Source organism: Nycticebus coucang, chromosome 13, assembly GCF_027406575.1.
Source record: "Nycticebus coucang isolate mNycCou1 chromosome 13, mNycCou1.pri, whole genome shotgun sequence".
NCBI lineage: Eukaryota > Metazoa > Chordata > Mammalia > Primates > Lorisidae > Nycticebus > Nycticebus coucang.
In genome coordinates this window covers 68,150,889-68,171,876 of record NC_069792.1, presented here as the reverse complement: position 1 = coordinate 68,171,876, position 20,988 = coordinate 68,150,889, and the positions used below count along the sequence as shown (strand labels likewise).

The window sequence follows — 20,988 nt, the reverse complement described above, 5'->3', positions numbered from 1 at the left end:
GCTAATTCTAAGAAAGAACATTTTAATTGTAAAGAGCAATAGGTGAAGTTCTATATTCATTCAGTAAATATTAATTGCCTATATTGGGCCACATATGATACTAATGACTAGTAGTAATATAGGAAACAAAATAGAGGAGGTTCACATCCTGCAAAGTGTCCAGGCAACTAGAAGAAGAACGAAAATTGTCCATGACATTAACATCACAGATGGCTTCCCTGGCCTGTTAGGACTGGGACGCGCCCTGCCTACCACCAGGAGCGCTCTGCTTCCCATTCCCTCCCTACCCTGGTCCATGAAAAAGATTGTCTTCCTTGAAACCAGTTCCAGTGCTAAAAAGGTTGGGGATCGCTGCTCCAGACAGCTACCAGGGAATGATGGGGAGTCAATCAAATGGTTCTGAGAAGAACCATTTTAAAAGCAAATAAATGTCACATGGGGGACCTGCAAAATAGTAGCACATGATATTATCCAGGAGAAATGTTGATGATAAATGCTTTTGACGTAACTCTTAGATGAACACCAAAATTTCTTAAAGGAAATTCAAAAAGTGTCAAGATCACCAAAGCTAGTCCATGAAATTCTAACTCTATAACTCTGGCTATCTGTTGTTTTATAAAGTTGCCTATGCATTTATGTTGCAAATCTCATTTTGAGCACCACCTTGTTACTCTGTGTTTTCAAGACTCATTTTTGGAAACTTCTGCTTTCTTGAAAGAAATCCCAAAGTTAAATGTGAAAAGCGAAAGTAGATTTGCAAGACAAGAAACCTTCTTCTTCTTTTATTTTTTTTGTTTGAGACAAAGCTTCAAGCTATCGCCCTGAGTAGAGTGCAATGATGTGACAGCTCACAGTAACCTCCAACTCCTGGTATTAAGCGATTCTCTTGCCTCAGCCTCCCAAGTAGCTGGGACTACAGGCACCTGCCACAAACCTGGCTATTTTTTGTTTGTAGTTGTCATTATTTGGCGGGCCTGGGCTGGATTCGGAACCCATTGGCTCTGGTATATGTGGCTGGCGCCTTAGCCGCTTGAGCTACAAAGTTGACTGGTAAAAATTCCACTTTGTTATCACCATTTAATTCGCATGAAAAACTTTGCCCTAAAGACTTCCAGAAGCAAAGTGAAAAATTATTTTCTGATTCACACGGAAATCTATAAACATTCATATCCAAAATTATCTTAAAACCAAGCCAGTTTCTTCCACAGCTTAAATCTTTTGGCATTTGCAAATTTTCTTTGGCTGTAGCATTGTGACTGGACATTTAACATTTCCTCATAAATCGCAAGCACCAAGCAGTTCAAAACCTTGATCTCTGCTAACAATCAAAGGTTTGATGTTAAATTTGTACATTCAAGCTGTTTAAAATTGATGGTATTTATTTATATGCACAGAGTACCAAGTAGGAGCCCCAAAGTGTTTCCTAATTTCTAGGTCAAACACAACTTCAAACTAATCATTGGTTGACGGTCGTAACAACGAGAAGCGGAGAGGAACTTTACAAGGGGTTAGGGATTTTCCTCGGAAAGGTTGTCTCCTGGTTATAAAATTAGAGAGGGAAGAATTAAAATGATTACGCTCTAAAAATGACTTAGGAGAAGTGACAGGGTTGTTTTTAACCTAAATATTTTTTAAGTACCAAATTTGTCACTCCTCTAAGTTATATGTTACTAACTGTAAAATCTCTTTATTGCAGCAGTAAAAGAAATGAAGTACTTTTAGCCAATGTTTTTCAATAAATCAGGAGTTTTGTATTAAATCCACATTTTATTTGCTCATATGGATGTTCTTTTATTCTGACTGAATAGATCCAGACTACTCAATCACAGAAAGAGGTGCTTTCGAGAAGCCCCAACACTCACTCAGAAAGAGGTGGATTTCCCGGAGGCAACAGGCCTGGGAAGCTCTGACCAAAAAGCAGAAAAAGAAAGAAAGAAAAAAAGAAACAGCAGCAGCTAAAGCTGTTTGTTATGCTTGAATTGAGAGAAGGGATTTTCATCTACCATGAATATTTTTAAAGCCACCCTCTTTCACACAATGTCTTCCACACTTGACTAATCATAAGATGGTTTTAATTGCTTTGATTTTAAATATTCACCTATTGGGTTTGCAAATTATTATGTAATTGCCTATTAGCTAATGGATAATAGGTAATGATTATAAAATTAGATTATAAGATAAATGATATAAATTTTCCAACGAATCCTCGTTCACTTTTTTGAATATATGAGAGGTTATAGATTTTTTAGGTGAATGCTCCTGGGTCATATTTTTTACTTATCACTAACCTTATGAAGATGGAAACAAAGGAGAGAAAAAGAAAATCAGAGGAAAAATCACAACTCTTCAAATTTTGCTTCTCATTAGCGTCTCGGTTAAAAATGCAGATAACCCTTTAAACTGTTGGTGAAAATTAAGTGACTTAATTCACAGTGGATTTACCTGACCATTGTCCAGAACAATAACTGAGAACTACTGTATCTGAATCGCTGGATTGAAGATGGAAGACGATCAACATAAAATATTTTTCTCAACCTTAAAGCTAAGAGATTCGACACAAGACCACGGTACAACATTTTCCCCTGGCATTGAAATTTTAGATATAAAAACAAAGAAGCAAAAAGAGAAACAAAGACTGAAACCAAACACTAAAAACAAAAATCTTAGCATTTCTACAGGAGCCTATCCAGTAGTCAAGAACTGAGCTTAGTCACTTTGTTAATGGACTATCAAGGATATCATCATAATCTCATATAAATCAATTACAACGAAACCACCACAGTAAAACTGCCATATGGCAGGGTAGCCTGTTTAAGGCAGCAGAGCCCTGTAAGTGCTTTGGAACTTTTCCAAACAAAGCTGCAAACTGAAGAACAGAGTTGATTCCATCCTTTCCTTACTACTGAAAGCTAGTGGCAATGCACAAATGCACACGTGTGTGTGAATGCATGTGTTATGATACATATTATCTGAGTGTGTGTTTATATACATATATTTATATATACACGACTATGTGTAAACTCACATTTGCATATATATTCACAGGTAATATATGCATTAATACAAGGTGCTTTTTCTGAGTACTTGTGTTTATGGAGGCTTTGAAAGTAGGAGAGAAATACATTCCTCTAACTCAAGTGCTTTTGAAGGATTCCTCCAGATATAAAAAGTTTGTTAAAATAGCAATCCTAATTTAACGAGCTTTAAATTCTGTCTTTGTTCCTCTTCAAGCTCTCTGTGGCATACTTGATTCTTTTCTTTCCTCCCTTAACTGACCTCAGTCAACCAGAATGGAATAGATCTCAAATTACTAAATATTTTCTGAGTATTTGCTGTTATTGAGACACAGGGTGGGCACTATTGGGGAAATAAACAAGTCGTCGGGTAGTTACGGAGTTTCTAGGCATACACCTAGAAAATATTTAAAATGATATCATAAACATCAATTTACAACAACCAGAGATAAAAATTTCATAGAACAACATTTGATTACTTTGAATACATGAATTACGGATACCACAGAGCCCCCCACCAGCAGAAGACAGATAGATAAAAAGTCATGAATTGTATCTTAAAAGATGGATCAGTTGAGGAGAAAAGAGGGAAGACATGTTGGAGATAAATGAAATAAAAGGCCTGTGGCACACCTCTTGGGTGTGAGACACAACTACAAAAGAGATTCTACCTAACAAACGCAAATATTGTAACCTAGTTGTCAATACCCTCACGTTAACCAGAAATTTAAAAAAAAAAAAATTTTTTGTAAAAAGTAATAAAAGGGGTAAAAAATATAATATACAAAGAGTATTTCAAAACTCAGAGATCAGTTACTTTTTCATATTTGAATTCTTCTCCATTGTAGAGACTAATTTGTATTAACTAGAATCACTAATGATTCAGTGACATGTATTCTGTCATGTTCATTGAGAATAAAATGTTTTATAAGTAAACCATCAGGGATATGACTTGGATGAAGCTGTGAATTGATAATTCAGTGATGTCAGATTCCTTAGTAGCTTTCATATTTTAATTTAGTAGTACCAAGCCAGTGATGAGTGAGGGATGACTCTACTTATGTTTAAAACTACATAAATAATATTATTTTGATTCTTTGATGGCATTTGGGGGTCCTGATGAAAACATATTTTCTCATACGTTTTGCCAAATTAAGCGTAAGGCATTAAGCCTCAGTGGCCTCTGATTTATTCTGTAGGTGTCTCTGTAGCTTCCCAACTATCACTGTGCATAAAATTTTTGACTTCTGTTAATTTAGTTTATCTGGGCAATGCTCAACTAATCTACTGACCACATTCTGTGAAACAGTGGGGCTAGAAATTGGGGTTTTGAGTAATAATCCAAATGATTTTGTGATGTCAAACCCCACCAATTTAATCTAAATTATTTTATGAAAAAGGCACTATGCAGGTGCATTAAAATTTAGTGATACTTCAGAGAGAGTTATAATTAAACAGAGCACCTGCTCTAGTCAGAACTGAAATTCTGAGCAACAATTGGAGAATAGTTGATATCAATGGACAACATAAAAAGAAGCTCTCAACAAGCAAGCTTCTATTTGGAGAATACATAAAGGTTCTGATTGCACCCTCCCCCATCTCCTACCCCTTTGTCCTCAGACTTGGAGAGAAATATATTAGCACAGCTACATACTGATGGTCAGACTTAACACCTTGTTCATCCCACCATGAATTAACTAAGTAAATTATGCCCTCCACATCCAGAGAGATTTTGCCCAATCATAAAGTGGTAAAGTGATACCACCTTAGCCCAGAAATGACTGAGATTTCTTGATCCTTCTATGGGATTTTGATCATACTCCTAAAATAGTACCAACCATGAAAAATTCAAATGAGGTCTGTCTCTGCTTCTCCTCCACCCAGACAGTAAGCAACTGAGCTACCAATTTATCTTACTTATCTTAGTGACCCCGAGCCTTGAAAGTAGTCAATAAACATATCCGATCACTTACACACAAAATTGTGACTTTGGCCAAATCTGTTCTGAAGCTTAGACTGAGCACATTCATAGTTTGCCAATGAAAGTCAGAGATAAAAACAACGTAACAAGAAAAGAAGCCAAACAACTTGCATGAATAGAAAAAAACTAACAAACTGGGAAAGGCTAAAGAAATAATCAGAAACTGTTTCTAACAAGACCCAAGGAAGAAAGATTTTAAGTCTGTGATAACCAATCAAATGAACAAAAGCTAGACCTTACAGAGCTGAGGTAACAGATCTTTGGCTTCAAATGTGAGCCATCATTTCATCAGAAATATCAATAGCAATAGGCAATTGCCAATAATTTAATGTAGTAATTTTTGAGAGGAAACAAAGTAAAATATTAAATATGTTTAAATTAAGAACAGGGAACATAAAAATGAATTCAATTCCATCAATAAAAAACATACACTCAAGACCTTTCACTTCTATATTTGCTGTTAAATAAGTAAACACAGAAAAACAAGCTACCACTTCCATCATGTTGACCGTCTCCAGGTGCTACTCGTTTGGGTTTTACGAGTAAATCACATTTGTTATAACATTCCCACTAACCCTACAAGGTGGACATATTTTTTTCTTCTTCTTTTTTTTTTTTTTTTATTGTTGGGGATTCATTGAGGGTACAATAAGCCAGGTTACACTGATTGCAATTGTTAGGTAAAGTCCCTCTTGCAATCATGTCTTGCCCCCAGAAAGTGTGACACACACCAAGGCCCCACCCCCTCCCTCCGTCCCTCTTTCTGCTTCCCCCCCATAACCTTAATTGTCATTAATTGTCCTCATATCAAAATTGAGCACATAGGATTCATGCTTCTCCATTCTTGTGATGCTTTACTAAGAATAATGTCTTCCACTTCCATCCAGGTTAATACGAAGAATGTAAAGTCTCCATTTTTTTTAATGGCTGAATAGTATTCCATGGTATACATATACCACAGCTTGTTAATCCATTCCTGGGTTGGTGGGCATTTAGGCTGTTTCCACATTTTGGCGATTGTAAATTGAGCTGCAATAAACAGTCTAGTACAAGTGTCCTTATGATAAAAGGATTTTTTTCCTTCTGGGTAGATGCCCAGTAATGGGATTGCAGGATCAAATGGGAGGTCTAGCTTGAGTGCTTTGAGGTTTCTCCATACTTCCTTCCAGAAAGGTTGTACTAGTTTGCAGTCCCACCAGCAGTGTAAAAGTGTTCCCTTCTCTCCACATCCACGCCAGCATCTGCAGTTTTGAGATTTTGTGATGTGGGCCATTCTCACTGGGGTTAGATGATATCTCAGGGTTGTTTTGATTTGCATTTCATATTTTATTGATGAAAATACTGAGGCACGGCCAAGTTAATTTGCTAGTGAAAGATCACCCACCTAAAGAGCAGAAGCCAAGGTGTGCAGTTAGTCAGGTGTCTTGGCTCCTGAGTCTGTGTTCTTAAACTTTGTGCTAGTCCCTCCCTCTCAAAAAAAAAAAAGAAATTTAAAAGAAGTTCGGGAGGGTAGGTGGGGGAGAAGGAAAAGGAGGAAAAAGGGAATCTAGAAAGGAAGGGTAAAGAATTTATTCTTAAGAGTCCTTCGATATATTTTGTAAGTTTCTTGAAGACTGCCATTATATCTCTTACCTTTTTTTTTTGTAAGCTTTATTGCTTTGTATTTGTATAAATTTAAGGGGTACAAGAAAATTGTGTTACACAAATATATTGTGTATTGAAGTCTGCAGTTTAGTGCACCTGTCACCTGAGTCATGTGCATTGTACCTACTAGGTCATGCCTCACTGCCTACCCTCCTCCCACCCTCAAGTCTCTGATACCCATCATTCCACATTCTGCATTCACCCATACACTTACAGGAGAAAACACGCAGGATTTAACTTCCTCTTTCTGAGTTGTTTCACTTAAGAAAATGCCCTCTAGTTCTATTCATGCAAAAGACATGATTACATTTGGTTCATGGCTATATAGTATTCTAGTGTGTATGTATACAGTATTTTATTTAATAATCCATCTATAGACACTGAGAGTGATTCCATATCTTTGTTATTGTGCATAGTGCTGTGATAAAACATGACTACAAATATCTTTCTGAGATATACATACATATACCTATAATATATATATATAGTATCTTCTTTTCTTGGGGCACCTAGCACCATGTCATTCACATGTCATTATAACAACAATAGCTAGTATGTTAAGTACTTACTAGGTAATCAAATGAGAATATTTATAATGACAATAATAATTATAACAGCTGAAAATTTTTGAGCATTTATTCTGTGACAGGCACTTTGGTAGGCACTTTATATAAATGAGTTCATTCAACGCTCAGATGACTACGCAGCTTTTTGACATTGAGCAAATTATGAAACCACATAACCTTATATGCAAAATGTAGGAGAAATAGGATCACATCCTAGTGTTTTATGAGACTAAATGAATTAATACAAGCAAAATGTTTAAAACTTACTGACGTGATAAGTTCACAAGAAATTTTAGCATTCTGTTTTGTTATTGGTACAATTATCATTGTTCTTGCTTTGCAGATGAGAAAAATGAGCACATCGAGATCAAGGGACTTGCTTAAGATCTCAGAGCAAGGAGGAGAGGGAGCTGATACCTGCAGTCAGCCAGCCTGACTATCCACGTTGTTATGTGCTCAATAAATATTTGTGGAATACGTAAATTGGAGAAAGATGGTCAGATAAAGAAAAAAGCAGCTAGGCAGAAATTGAAGAGAGCAGGTAAATGGAAGACTCTGATAAAAAGGAGCAGGGAATTGAGATAGAGAGAGGCAAAGGATAAGAGAGTAAAAATATGTGAAACTAAAAGCGAAGTTCATTACAGGAAATCCTTGCATAACAGTGAGAACCTTTTCTTTTAATCACAAGCAGCAATTAATTTAAGAGGGAGCATCTGAAATATTAGAGATCATACTGAGAAAATTAAAGGCAACATTAAAGCAGATTCACCTTGAAGTTGGCAAAACTTATTATATAAGTGGGCACAGATAATAGGGAAATATTTCTGGCAACATGGCTCTCTGATCAAAGTGGTTGTAATGCCTCTAAGCTACAGTGTTACCCGATCTGTGTGCTCTGAAGAGCTTTCCCTGCTTTTACCACATCATGTCCCGCCACCATGGAACAAGGGAGAGTCTGAATGTAGAAAGGTCTTCAAGAAGAAATCTCTCACATCAAAAACAACTGTCCTCTATTCAGCAGAGTAGTTGAGGGGAAAGTACAAAAGAAACGGTGTTAATGGTTCAAAGATTGGAGACTTTTAGAACTACTGTGGAGATTTATAAATAAGATTATCAGGGAATAAATACAACTAGTAATATCTTGCATTTGCAATAATGCCAACAAGAAGTAGTATAATTTTCTTGGGTCCTCAGGATGTGGAGAGGATTTTTTGCGATGTCACTTTTTAAGTGTGTGCCAAAGTGCCTACATGCTATACAGATTAATACCCAGCTAAGCTGTTATTTTCTCTGGTGATAGAGGTATAGGGTATCAGACTATTTATACCCCAACATCACAGTAAAGCTATAAGAAGCCAGGTATATAGACGTCACGGACATTTAAGGTGCTGGTGAAAGTAATGTTGAAATAGTATGTTCTGGATCCTGGACTGAATAATTACCAAAAATGAAGCCAGGAGCTGTGCAAGCTCCTCAATGAGGTTCCAAGGAAATGCACAGATGGTTATGCCTAGAGAAGGCAATTTCTGAGTGTGCGACATTGGGGGTAATGCAAAGGAATAAAGTGTGGTTACAGGAGGTTGACACATTTGATGCAGGACATTATTCTTTGGGCAGGGATGGCCATGAAATTACAAGAAATGATGGCCACAAGTCCAATAAGACAGAGGGGATAACAGGAGCACTGCAGGAGGAAACACAGAGAGTGGCAGGTGAGTACTGAGCAACACTAGGAAGACTCCTGAGGGCAACAGGAGACGAGCAAGTGACCAGTATGAGAAAAAGTGCTCTTGGCCTGTAATCCCAGCACTCTAGGAGGCCAAGGCAGGTGGATTGCCTGAGCTCACGAATTTGAGACCAGCTTGAGCTAGAGTGAGACCCCGTCTCTAAAAATAGATGGGTGCTGTAGTGGGTACCTATAGTCTCAGATACTCAGGAGGCTGAGGCAAGTGAATCACTTGAACCCAAGAGTTTGAGGCTGCCTTGAGCTATGACGCTAGGGCACTCTACTGAGGGTGACAAAGTAAGACTCTGTCTTTAGAAAAGAGGAAAGGAAAGGGGAAGGGGAAGGAGAAAGGAAGGGAAGGGAAGGGAAGGGGAGGAGCATAATTGAATGCAAAAGAGAGTGGCACAACTAGGAGACTTGGGCAATGTGGACGGAATTGGATTCCCTGAACAAGATGATAAAGGGGCGACCTTGTGGAGTGATAAGAGAGCCCAAGGAAGAGCAAGAAGAGGGGTCTGAGGGAAAGTGGGAACAGCAGCGGTGCTGGAAAAAATGAGAAATGTTTCTTTAAAAAGGATTTGGGGGTTACTAACAGTGAAAAAAGCTTAAAATTCTGAAGGGGATGAGCAGAATTTGCCAAATCATCCTTTTCCTTCCATGAAACCAGAATCACTCTATTTTCTTCAAGGACTGAAGTCTACTAATTTTTATAATCATTAAAATGGTCAGTGTCAAAATACGTTTTTATACATTATATCTCACAGTGACTAACTGGATTTTAAATAGCTTCCATAGTGGAGGACAAGCCCCATAAGGCCAGCGATAGCATGTGTACCACTGAATTCTCAGTAACTAGCAGAATTCCTGTTACAGACAGAAATTTAATAAATATGTATTAACTCACTGGGAGTTGCAGTTTTAATAATCCAGTTACTACCAGTAGTCCTTGACTGGGATAACAGAAAACAGCAGGAAGAGTAGTTCTGTACATGCCAGGCATGTGTGTACTGTGCTGCCTTGTTTCCACAGTCCAGGCACACTTGCACTGCAGCAGCAAGTGCTATCAGGCCCATTTGCTGAAGGGAAAACTGAGGATCAGAGACATAATGTAATTTGGCCCAAGTCACTCTCATATCAAGACTCTTAGCTATCACTTTGATAAAATGAGTTGTATTAGAACAAGGAATATATTTAGGAACTGTGGGACTCAAGGTCACGTCTCTCCACTCAAACTTTCCAATCATTTGTATTTAACAGTAAAAACTATTGGGCCATTCTCAGGAATCTTCCATCTACCCATCCCCGCAGGTTGGCTAGGAAGAATGACATAGAATGGTTCACTTGACCTTGTGTAACTCTCACTACAAATGTATGAGATAGGCATCATGGTCACCTGAAATTCAGAGCTCTTAGGCAAAATTTCCAACATCGCTCAGCTAGTAAGTAAGAAGACTTGGGACAGGATTTGAACTCAGTTTTATCTGAGTAAATATTCTAGTCTTTTTCCTCCCTGTTATAATTTCGGAATTTTTGTTTGGTCCTGGCCTCATCAATAGCCACAGTCTCCTGTACTCCTAGAACAACAAACTTCTTCAAAATAAAAAAATAAGACAACCTGAAAAATCGTTTTGTTTGGCATTTAGTCTCAGTATGTCCTGATATGTGGGACAGGATAATACTAATTTAAACAAACAAAAAAATTAAAATTACAATCTAAATTAGCAACATTGTAGTAAAGGTAAGTTGGGCAGTAAATGAACCCCCTTTGTATATTAAAAACTTCTGTAGTACAGAAGGACCTATAAAAATAGACATGAGAAAAAGTATTTTGTGTACATGTAAATAGAAAGCACAATGAAAAGAAAATAGAAGCAAAATAATCAAATTATCCAGCTGTTAAATAAATCAAACCAACTTTAGAGTATCACTGACATCCTAAACATAAAAACGTGGGAAACTATAAAATTGACTAATAATTAGCTGGTAGGTAGTAGAAATTACCTTAATATATATGAAGTTTTTACTGTTGTTTAAAATTGCTTAGAGACTATTCAATATATGTTCACTCACACAGTGAATTTTCTTATATATTTCTTATCATTTTCTCCAATACTACATGAATATGAATTTAAATTAATGTTTTCTAGACAAGCAATGATGCTTTCCACAGATGAGAAAAGATCTGTGGAAGAACATACTGTACCTCTATAAAAATAAAAATTAGTTTGGAAAAGGAAATGCATTCATATTAAAATATTAAAAATTAAATGTAATGTCATAAAACCTCTACCTAAGAGAAGCCATGAAGTTAAACCCCTCATCATACATATTTAATGAGGCAAGGCCCTTAATATGTGTTACTTTCTACAATAGAAGGAGACAGCAAAAAGTCCTCATTTTTAACACACCCTGCCTGAATGTTTGGGCAAATACACTTAAATTAGGAAAAAATTCACTCAATCAAAGAAATTCCTCTTTTTCTATCCAAATTTTCCCTTCAGAAGTTATCAGCCGGGGATAGTGGCTCACACCTGTAATCCTAGCACTCTGGGAGACTGAGGCCGGTGGATTGCTTAAGGTCAGGAGTTTGAGACCAGCCTAAGCAAGAGTGAGAACAGGTCTCTACTAAATAGAAAAACTAGCTGGACAGGGTGGTAGGCACCTGTAGTGCCAGCTACTTAGAAGGCTGAGGCTGGAGGATCATTTGAGCCCAGGAGTTTGGGGGTTGCTGTGAGCTATAAAGCCACAGCACTCTACCCAAGGCAACAGAGTACAACAATGTGACTCTGTCTCAAAAAAAAAAAAAAAACAAAACAGAAGAAGAAGTTATCAAGAGCTTGTATAGAAATCCCTAAGAGTTGAATGTGAAATGCCTAGATCAATAATCGACAGCTTGTCTCCTGACATAAATGTTTTTAAAATTCACTTGACGTAGCTAGTTCAATCTCACATATCATGAAATGTAAAACTATCATCATTCTAGAAATGCCATGCCCCTTCCTAAAATAGTAGCTTTAATTCTCTCCAAGTAAAATTCCAGCCACGATGTCTGGAATATCATAAAAACATTTCCAGATAGTTGGTGTTTCAACTTTATATTTCAAATTTTCATGTTGCTCTTTAGCGCAACTATATATATGGACTATATACTTTTATTTCGTATAGTAGACAGTCTAGAAGTATAATTTCTATAAATTTAGTTTTGATATTTGTTGGCTTTGCATTTTTAGTGTGACTTAAAAACAGTAAACAATTTCATTGTTGTGAAGTGAATACAAGACGTGTCTGTAAGATATAAAAACTATGCTGCCCTCTCTCCTTTATATAAATAAGTAATGTCAATATTGATAGACAATTGTACATGCGGATTTAACCCTACAGTCAATTTGTCCAAATCACTTGTGTGATTGGGTTTAATTTAAATGGCTATCTCATTAGAACTCATTTCAATGGTTCTGCAATTCTACTTTTTATAATGTCTTAGAGACATCAGGAAATCAAAACAATTAATGTATTCTTACAAAATTCTACAGGCATTAATGTATTCTTACTTTTGTTTTTCTTGCTAGTCAAGATGTTTTTTTTTTTTTTGCTCCTTCTGCAGATAAATACATCTTCCACAAAAATGTTCTCCAGGTCTCCTTACCGACAGTCATTATCTCGGTGCTACATGCTGAGAAAGTAAAATTTTCCTCAAAAGGAAAAAAAAAAAATCAAGGCTGGTAAGGAAATCAATTACAGAATTTCCCATTGACATCTGTGATACAGGTTGTGTGAATATCTACCCTCCAAAAAGAAAGGGTCAATTGTAGATCTCTTTAAATTTTTTTTAGAAATTCAACCAAATTACAAACAGCTTTAAAAGTCAGTTTTAAGATCAAGAGCTCGAGAGGAAGAAATTCCCGAACAGTCTCTTTCCTCCATCTTTCCTCCCCCACGCTCCGTGCTTTCAATGCAGTTGGAGTCGCCACAGATCACAGACATTGTCTGCCCAGGCTGACCAAGCTCTGAGGCGGGTTTTTTCCCCTTCAAGATACTTCATGTTAACAGCTTGAGGGCGTTCAATCAGCAGTGCTTTGATCTCGGCTGGAACTATAATTATTTAACATTGTTACATGGATTTCTATAATCCACCCCACCATTAAATCCCTTTTACACCCTCATCTTCAGAGGCCTAATCTGCATCCGTACACTTAGTTTGTCTCCTCTGCTGGCCTCACCAGGAGCCTGCATTCTCCCACATCCTCACTGAGGGTTTTCTCTCTCTCTCTCTTTCTCTCTAATGAAATCATTTTCCTACAAATTGAAAACTGCAAAAATGTCTCACGCTATTTGCTCTATTTTTAAGAGCTCCCTGTCAAATAGCAGTATTGTCCGCCATTTGCTGCAAACTTTTTCCTCCATTCTATGACATTCATTTACTCAGTGGAGGTTTTATTAAAATAATGATAAGCATAGGAGGTAGAGTTGATCTTTGAAGGGAATTTCTGTAAAAGCAAACAAAACAGAAAGCAGCAAATGGAGTTTTTCTGAAAACACAGGAGAAAGGATTTGGTACGTTTTTGCACTTTCTTATTTCTTCTTCAGAAAGTAAACTGAACCATTCTGATGGGCCACACAATTGAAAGACAGAAAACCAATTGAGAATAGAGATCTCGTGAGAACAATTCAGTGAGAATGTCTGAAGGGGTCTGTGGAAGGTAAGTCCCAAGACGAAAAGGAGAAAAGCAAAGATAGACAAAAGAAGGCTATTCTGAAAAACTAGAAGGCCCTCAGAAAAGCAAAGAAAACAATACAGAGAAGAAAGCCTGGGAGAGAATTTAGGATTTTGCTCTGTACTGATCCCGGCATGCGTATCCCTCATGGAGCTCTGACTGTGAGCTGGTTCAAGAAATGGCTCCCTCACAATGTGCTGGCTGGGCTGGCTTCTTCAAGCACATCAGTGGAACAGCTGAGAGATAAAGACAGAATTCTGACTGAGGAAAGAATGGCAATGTGGTATGCAGACATCTGTATAATGGGTAAGAATAATTTCCTTTTTGGAAAAAAAACAATCTAAAAGGTCAAAAATTTCCACCATCTTCCCTAAGAGATCAAAGACAACCTGTATGAACAGAGGACTTTTCATTTCACCTACACATGAAGGCGGAAATAATGAGATTTGACAATTAGCTATTTATTTGCTAGTTTGTTTATACATAAATATTTTGTCCTGAGTTGACATGAACTCCTCTTCATTTTTTTTTTTTTTTTTTTTTGGCCGGGACTGGGTTTGAACCCGCCACCTTCGGCATATGGGACCGGCACTCTACCCCTTTGAGCCACAGGCGCTGCCCATGAACTCCTCTTCAATTGCAAGTTTTCAGCACATCATTATTATTGTACTACCACCAACCATCAATCATTAAAGAGTGACCATCCTTTTTTTTCTTTGAAAAGCACATGATGTAAAATTTATTTATTATATAGTTGCTTATAACGTTGACCAATTTTTCAAAACGTATATAAGAACAGTCTTGAAAAGACTGGCTAATTATATTTCACGCCATTTTGATCAACGCCGCTTAACTGTATGGTTTAAACTATGCACGCAGTTACATTATCCTTGCCTCTTTTATTTTCCCGTCCGTATTTTTTAATCTGCTTTAATGATTTATTCTATCATTTTATAAATCATGCTTTCTGTTAGTCATCTTAAATCCAATGTGGAATGAAGCTGAGTCTGAGTAGAACATGTCTAATTTATTTTTTTCATTCTGAGATATTTTAGCAACTCAAATTCAGAAGCTATTGATAATGTTGTTTTATTCTATTCAAGGATATTGACCCCTATACAAGACACTGATTTCTGAACAAAAGAGACCCAAACTATTTCTCTGGATGTTCAAAACTTTAAAAAAGTCTAACACAGAAGAAGAAACAAGGTTAAAGCAAAATTTTAGATGGAAAAAAATATGGCAACAAAATAAGGGTGATGAGGAGGATAATGATGATCCTATGATTAAATCACTTCCTCTGAGATCAAGTAGAATGATTTTGAAGTATTTCTTCTTTTTCTATTGTCTATAAGATTTGGCATGATCTGTTTTTCAAATTTATCTTTTACTTTTATTTATAAATATTAGTTGTCTATTTTTTGAGACTTAAAAAAAATAAGAAGAACATGTTAACTGATGACTCCACACTGAACCTCAGAGTCAAAGCATTCTATAATAGACATACTCTTATTTGACAATGTGAATGTTACTTTCTTTGCATTATTATTATTGCTTAATATTTTGATGCAGTAATTGTCTGATTCCTTTTCTGAATGTATTTATGTTCATTCATTCTTTACAAGGTTTTTGTTTCTAGTCCTTACTTTAAACATTATTGTTATTAAAATTTAAGCCTTTTTAATTTTGTGAAGGCAAAAAAATGGAAACCTCATGAACACATGTATACGTAAAGAAAATAAAAATAAAATAAAAAAATCACTTCCTCTGTGCCAGGCACTCTTATAACTTCACTTATGTAACACAAACCCCTATGAAGCAGGTATGCAGCACTCCCACTGTAGAGATGAGAAAGTTGACAGGTGGGAATGTTGCGTAATTGGTCTGAATTTACTGAGCAGTTAAGCGGAAGAGCAGAATTGGAAAGCAATGTTCATGTTGGACTGTGCCTCCCATTACCCCGACTTCCTGTCCCTGCATTCTGACTTTGCAACCTTGGTCTCTCTTCCCCATCCAGCTTCTCTCTCACACTCAGCAGAGGGAACCAGTAAGATCAGGTATGGCTCTGTCCCCTATTAGCAATGAGAGTATGTCAACTACCTAGCACTTAACACCCTTAGCTATAAGACAGGGGTAATCTCTCTCTCTCTCTCTCTCTCTCTCTCGCCCATTGCAAGACTTAGAGGAGGTAATGAATGTATCACTTCACCTAGTGCCTAGAATAATGCTAGTGTCCTCTGAAGGGAAGTTGTCAGCCTTATTGACAGCCACTCTCAATGGGATTAGAACCCTGGCTGGGTCACTTCTCAGGACATCCTGAACTTTGAAAGCCTCCATTTTCTCACTGTAAAGTAAAGCATCGTGACTGCAGCCAGTGTGCTCGATGACTGGTGGATGTTAGTAAGATAATTCTTGTGTTTCCCAGGATGCAGATAGTGAAGTGAGAAATTAAACACAGAAACAAACAATCGTGCTCTAGAAAGGAAGCCCAAGATATCTCCAAATTTTATTAAAGTAAAATTAACATAATAAATAGGTTTTTTTTAAAACAATGAAACATATTTCTCTTTGCTTGTATTTTAGGGAAGAAAAAAAGAGAGAATTCCAGTTAGGTAAAGAAACGTCAAAATAAGGCATCAGTAATAGATGTCACAACCAGGAAGGGCTCATTTTATAAAGAACAGAGAAATGAAATAGTGGTACATACAATGTTTGAAGCTCCAAGCCTAATCTTAATTCCACCATTATCTGCTGTGTGACTTTAGGCAAGTTACTTAATGTTCCTATGCCTCAGTTTCCTTTTTGGTTAAATGAGAATAATACCCTCGAGTTGTTATGAGGAAAAACAATGAGAATTTGTTTGTTCTCACATCTCTCATGCCTAAAACAGTAACCAGTACACAGTAAACTCTCAATAGTTAGGGACCAGAATTAGGAGTGGAGAGGGGAAAGCTCAAACATTTGCAGAAGAAACAGCATCATCCAAAAGCAGAGTTCTATGACCTCAACATTAACTCAAGAGAGTAGCTTTTATTTTGATCATTCATTTCAAGAGCATAACACTCCAAAGAACGAATGCCTTAGGACCTCTGAGTTACTACCTTTACCTTTAAGCCCTTTTATGCGAATGATTTAGGATTTCTCAAAATAAGTATCAATGATCCCAACTGGACCCTATGACTTGAGTTATACAGATTTAATATTAAGTTCCCAGAAGAAATTAGGAACATTATTAATATCGCGTACTTTTAAACCATAGTTGAAATATTTCATGCAGTTTTGTAACAGTTAAATATAATGTCATATTCATTTTTTGTTGTTGAAATATGTGGCTTTTTTTGTGCTAAGTTTACCTTTAAAAGTAAAGGATAAGTTAAATCTAGAAAGCTAAGTTAACTAATAGCCTCTTCTTTAATTTTAAAATGTGGTAAAATATTCCACTATATACTTATCATGAATTATTGGCATGAAATGTTAGCCTTAAGCTATTTAAGTTTCTAAAATAATTTGCTTCCATTTTACAGACAGAAAAGCTATTTTACAGGAAATTAATTTTGCTACATAATTGTAATTATGATTTTGTATGAATGAATAATTTGAGCTTTTCAAAAAAAATGCTTGTTTTTTATAGCCAAAGCATTTTCCCTTCTAATATACACCAATATGTTTAAAACGTCAAAGAAAAGATACATTATGTAGTTGTTTTTAAAATATCATATTTATGCTTAAATTTAACACAAAGTATTAAATAATTATTAAGTTTAATAACAAAGTAGTTTCAATTTTTTGTATAAGAGATAAAGCTTTTTTCAGTAGAATAATGAAAAGTTAATTTTGGTCCTAGAAACGCTTTTATATTGCTCAGAGGAAGCAATGTCAACGTATTTTCTCCACCACTTTCGATCTAGTTCCACACAGTGAACGTAAATATTTATTAATGACGCTGAGACCTTTCGTTTTATTCAGATCTTATTGTGTCCTGATGAGAACTATTGCCACAGGCTTGGGACTGGACGAGTAATGCGAATCCTCGCTCCTAAACCACTGCACCCCCATGTGTTGCTGTTTGGGTTCTACTCCCTCGGGAGGGGAGCTGGGGCATCTCTTCACTCCCTTTTCCCTTCCATCTGTTGGATGTTTCATGGTCACTAAGGCACGAGGCCTGGACTGGCCTTTCAGAGAGGAACGGGGGCCTCCTCTCGGGGTTCCCTGTGTGTTCTCCATGTTCTTCCACGACTAGCATGAATTCACTTGTCAGTTTGGGATACAACTCCCCAATTTTCCCCAAGTAAAGCCTGTCTCTTTTGAGACCTTCTTTAATCCTTTGAATTCTCTAAAGTTCCCAAGAGCTGGCCCCCGCTCTGAATTTCCAAGAGGAACAGTTAGGCCATTGCAGTCCCGGTTTTGATCTCAGTTCCTTGGTGAGAAGGAGAATGGTTTCTCCTTCTTTCAAAGTGATATTCCGGCAAGTTCAGCTCCCGTATAACCTGTCACAGTGGTCCCCTTAGGACACGGGTTCCACTCACTTAATTCACATGCACACCTCAGATCAGCCAGTCTTTCCCAGAGCAAGACCTCAGGGAATATTTCCTGGCACAGTGTGGGTGGGGGTGGGGGGTGGGGTGGGGCTCTAGATTCAGTAAGAAAAGAATAGAGAAATAGCCCTGTCTCTCACAACCTAAGACCCTAGTACTGAGTCTAGCTTTGTTTGTGTTCCAGAAATCTTACCTTAATATCTTTTTTTTGGTATCAGACTTTCATTACAGCCACCTGATCCACCCTGTTATGGACTGAATGCTGTTTCCCCAAAATTCATACACTGAAGCCCTAATCCCCAATGTGACTATATTTGGAGACATGTCCTTAAAGGAGGAAATTAAAGCTCAATGAGGTCAGAAGGGCAGAACGCTGATCCATGAGGGCTGGTATCCCTGTAAGAAGCAGAAGACACAGTCGGAGTCCCTGCACACAGAGAAAAAGCCAGACGAGGACAGGGGGAAAGGAGCTGTTTGCAAGCGAGGAAAAGAGGCCTCACCAGAAGTCAAGCCTGCTGGCTCCTTGACCTTGGACTTCCAGCCTTCAGAACTGTGAGAAAATACATTTCTGTTGTGTAGGCTGCCCAATCTGTGGCATTCTGTTATGGCATCCCCTTTGGGAGGGAAGTAGTAGTCAGGTTGACCCTCACACAGAAAGGCCCAAGGGTGCACGTGCAAATGAGCCTCCCCCACCACCAGCATGCTGAGATTCCCAAAACCCAGGACAGGGAAGGGTCTACAGGCAGTCACGGGTAACAAATGAGATAGGTTCTGTAGGTTTGTTCTTGGGTTGAATTTGTATGTAAGTGGGAACAGGTGCATTTACCTAGCACCTATAATAGCCCCAGTTCGTAAGTGTGAGTCACATACCAGTCTGATGTTCATGACTCAGAGGCTGCTGTATTTATCACAAAGTTACAAAAGGCTGCTGTATTTATCACAAAGTTACAAAGGACTCCCACACCCAGTTTGGAAGTCCCTAGACACTCAAATGACTTTTTATTTTTTTGAGACAGAGTCTCACTATGTCGTTCTTGGTAGAGTAATGTGGCGTCACAGCTCACAGCAACCTCAAACTCTTGGGCTTAAGCAATTCTCTTGCCTCAGCCTCCCAGGTAGCTGGGAGTACAGGCACCTGCCACAATGCCCAGCTATTTTTTTGTTGCAGTTGTCATTGTTGATTAGTGACCCAGGCCGGGTTTGAACCTGCCAGAATTAGTGTATGTGACCGGTCCTGTAACCACTGTGCTATGGGCACCGAGCCCAAATGACTTCTTTTTAAGAAAATAGTTTGAAGAATATTTGTCCTGTTCAAGTTATAGTATTAGAGATAGTATGCATAATTTAAAAAAATTGTTCCAATTACCCTATGAAGAAACTATTACTTAAATCACATTACTATAATTATTTTTTAATGGCGGGGGACCCAATAGTCCACTTTTATTCAATTTACAAGGTAACAAAAATGTTGTGTACTGAGGAATATATTTTTCTAGGAAAACAACTAATTTAAACACAAAGTTGGTACTGGGAATGCAAAAAGCACAGACTCTGAAGACAGGGAATGCTTTCTGCTCTCCTGGCTTTTGACCTGCTTTCTCTTAATTGGTTTTATGGAAACAAATATAACTAAAAATACCATAAAATTAAATACACATTGTTTATTAAAAACACGTGATGAAAATAAGTGTCATCAATACTCAATAATTTTTATATTCTCTGTGAGGAAAAAAGCATGTTTCCATCCTTACTAGAATATACTTGTGTATTTTCTATTTTCCCTTTAGTTTGCATCATTAATACAATGTGCAAAAATGTAAAAATATTAATATAAGAGAGAGAAATATTTGTAAAAATTTCATTCAATCAGGAAGGTTTGAAACTGTTTTTACACAGGGAGTCAGTTGAAATGATTGTTTAGCATCAAGAGGTTCTCCCATGAAAACCAGTCAATGTTTGTATTTTTTGCCCAAATATAAGCTTTAACATTTAGTACCCAGCATGTTTTTTTTCTCACTTTCATGTATGTGACAATGTATTAGTACATTGCAATTTGTAATTTTATTTTAACTACACCTAAGATAGGGTGCACAGAAATTCTGTCAAGGACTCTGATGTTGATGAGAAGGCTCAGACCACCTGCCTTGAGCCTCCCTTTCTTTTTATTTTATTTTTTTTATTAAATCATAAACACATAGATCATGTATACATTAATGCATTTATGGGGTACAATATGCTGATTTCATATAGAATTAGGAATGCTTACATCACACTGGTTATATACCTCATCTCATTTACTTAATTGTTATGTTAAGACTCTATACTAATAGATCCGACATGTACCCTTGCATCATGCACCATAGGTGTGATCTCATCATTCACCCTCCCTCAGTCTGACCTCCCCCCTCCTCTCCCAACCTCCCTCTCTCCTCCATCTTGGGCCATCGTTGTGATCTATTCTTCATATGAAAGTGTGAGTGATTGTAAATTGGTTTCATAATAGTACTGAGTACATGGGATATTTTTTCTTCCATTCTTGAGATACTTTACTAAGTAGGATATGTTCCAGCTCCATCCATGTAAACATAAAAGAGGTAAAGTCTCCATCCCTTTTTAAGGCTGCATAATATTCCATGGTATACATATACCACAATTTATTAATCCATTCATGGGTCAGTGGGCACTTGGGCTTCTTCCATGACTGGGCTATTATGAATTGAGGTGCAATAAACAATCTGGTGCAAATATCTTCATTATAAAGTGATTTTTGGTCTTTTGGATATGTACCTAGTGGAGGAATTGCAGGA

The 20,988-nt window shown here is 37.2% G+C and overlaps 1 protein-coding gene across 1 annotated transcript in view; it reads right to left on the bottom strand.

Annotated features, from left to right (window-relative positions):
- Window positions 1-20,988, bottom strand: part of ZFPM2 (zinc finger protein, FOG family member 2) — a 479,651-nt gene that overhangs the window by 326,267 nt on the left and 132,396 nt on the right. The window lies entirely within an intron of this gene.